The 2,500-nt window shown below is 44.2% G+C and overlaps 2 non-coding genes across 2 annotated transcripts in view; both read left to right on the top strand.

Annotated features, from left to right (window-relative positions):
- The first annotated feature begins 1,108 nt into the window (after window positions 1-1,108).
- Window positions 1,109-1,263, top strand: LOC143262969 (5.8S ribosomal RNA). The gene has a single exon (XR_013036572.1). It is a non-coding gene; the product is annotated as a 5.8S ribosomal RNA (ribosomal RNA).
- Window positions 1,264-2,370: 1,107 nt separating this feature from the next.
- LOC143262985 (large subunit ribosomal RNA) overlaps window positions 2,371-2,500 on the top strand; it is a 4,163-nt gene continuing 4,033 nt past the window's right edge. The window contains exon 1 of the ribosomal RNA XR_013036588.1: window positions 2,371-2,500. This exon is cut by the window's right edge and continues 4,033 nt beyond it. This is a non-coding gene — a ribosomal RNA (large subunit ribosomal RNA).

Genomic DNA, 2,500 nt, shown 5'->3' with positions numbered 1-2,500 from the left:
TGGGGTTTGTGATTATGAAGGTGCCCCAACGCACAAAAATATATAAAAATGTACAAAGTTGGGATGTGGTGTGGTGGAGAAGAGTTGGGCCCGACCAGATCATTCGTGCGTGATTTACACGGCAGACGTGTGTACTACACGTATTAGGCCTTTGATCTGCGTTGCGTAGGCCATCTTCCTTCCAAGACACACACGTGTTGGGGTTTGTGTGATTTTATGATAGTGCCTCAACACGGAAAAATAAGCGTACGAGAAGAGTTGGGCCCGACCAGATCATTCGTGCGTGATTTATACACGGCCAGACGCGTATTATATTACACGTATTAGGCCTTTGATCTGCGTTGCGTAGGCCATCTTCTCGATAGAGAGAAAGCCAATGTATTCTTTTTTCTTTCTTTACACACACACACACACAGTTGTAGTAGGACAGGGAGGGATGCGAGCGTGCTAATCACGCTTCCTCAAGTCTTCGCTGTGGTGTAAAAAAAAAAAAGAAAAAAAGGAATCGTTGGGAAAGTCCAAAGGACGAAAATATCGGGCAGTCTGAAGATAACTTAATGCTCGTTTACATTGGTATCAAGAGAGACCGGCTTGTGTAGCTCGTTTCAATGCTGTGTCGTTGTCATTGACACCCTACTCTGTTGCGCGCTAGTGGCAGCATGAGCGTGGGACGTATATATATATGACACCCAGCTAGAGCCGGCCGTGAGTCCGTCCGGTGTAAATAACGACGAAAGGAGAGAGAAACTTTTCGAATCCAGTATCGGGTTGATAATTGTCCAGTTTGAATATCCATATCCCCGTCGTTTTTGGAGGTGATATACTCTCTGTGTTTCTTCGATAGAAGGCTTTTCAATGTTCTATTCGCTCCGACCGTCGAACTTGCAAGAAAACAGTGGTTTTGGATTTGCTCGTACATATATATATGGTTTCGACGGAAATATCTCGTTCTTTAAGGGACAATTATGTCGTTGTACGACGACTCCCGAATCTCCTTCGCGCGCTGGTTGGAGCTCTTCGGGTATCGGCTTGTTCCGAAATATAACACAAAAATGTGGTGGATAGCAAATACACATTATATATATATGAGAGAATAAAAGGGAAAAATTACCCTGAACGGTGGATCACTTGGCTCGTGGGTCGATGAAGAACGCAGCTAATTGCGCGTCAACGTGTGAACTGCAGGACACATGAACATCGACATTTCGAACGCACATTGCGGTCCACGGATACAATTCCTGGACCACGCCTGGCTGAGGGTCGTTTACGTACTTATAAACTGCTTGCGTTGATGGCACTTGTTGCCTATATACGTACGAGCGAATGGTGGGCGCTTCGTCGGCGTTTGTCGCGGTCCTATGAATATTGAGAAATTTTACGTACGTCTAACAGTCTTCGAGAGAGATGGAAATCGTGTTCGAACTAGCGTGAGTGTGGAAGGCGGTGTCGTGTGTCGTATATGTTTTATATACGTCCGCCCGTCTGAAACACCGCTTCGAAGCGGTGACAAAATCTTTTTCGGGACGATTCGTATCCGTAGAACTATCGAGATTTCACTGGTACATTTTCAACGCGCTCCCGACGTCGCCTGAAATGAAACGAGATGGGTTTAACCCACGAAAGCGTACTACACGAGTCTGTCCTATGTGAAGACTGTGTACAGAGATCGAACGAACGCATGAAAGAAATTGAACGAAAGAACACATAACCCGCAAAAATATAGAGTAGAATTGTGACCGTTGCTTCGAATTTGAATTTATATGTATATATATATATCATAGCCCCAGGGAGTGGAACCTATGAGTGTGGAAGGATGTCTCTTACCGTTATGTTGCCAGAGGAAAAAAAGTCTCTCTCTTCGTACGACACATTTGTGTACGAATTGTATCGATGGCTATATAGATCCGATGTTGCACATATTCTGAGTAAAGAACACCCCACCCGGGTTACCGTCCTAAAACTCTTCTATTGGTGTGGCTATGATGTGTGTGTGTCAACGCAATCGCGAGTCTGGTTCTACGGAAAACCGTTTGTCGGTCGCCCCATATATCTTTTTGTTCTCTTCAAATGATCGAATAGCGAAACCGCACGAGATCAATCGGTCGTCTAGTCCCCGAAAGTACTTTTCGGACGGACGTTAAAGTTATACCGATTGTAATCGTCTTGCGAGTGTTTCGAAGATCTATATTTGGAGAGGATATCGAATTTTATAAAAGATATATTGGTGAGGCGCGATAAACGGTTTTTTTTTTGCTTTAAGGGTTTTTTGTGTTTTTTTTATTTTTTTTTTTTTTTTGTGTTGCTCTGTACACGTTTCGCAAAATGCTTTCGGGGGGGGAAGCTCTGAAAAAATTTTTTTTCACGTTCCGACGACCTCAGAGTAGGCGAGATTACCCGCTGAATTTAAGCATATTACTAAGCGGAGGAAAAGAAACTAACCAGGATTTCCTTAGTAGCGGCGAGCGAACAGGAATTAGCCCAGCACTGAATCCCGCGGAGT

The sequence above is a fragment of the Megalopta genalis genome, unplaced genomic scaffold (genome assembly GCF_051020955.1).
Source record: "Megalopta genalis isolate 19385.01 unplaced genomic scaffold, iyMegGena1_principal scaffold0260, whole genome shotgun sequence".
NCBI lineage: Eukaryota > Metazoa > Arthropoda > Insecta > Hymenoptera > Halictidae > Megalopta > Megalopta genalis.
This window is presented reverse-complemented; position numbering and strand designations above follow the sequence as displayed.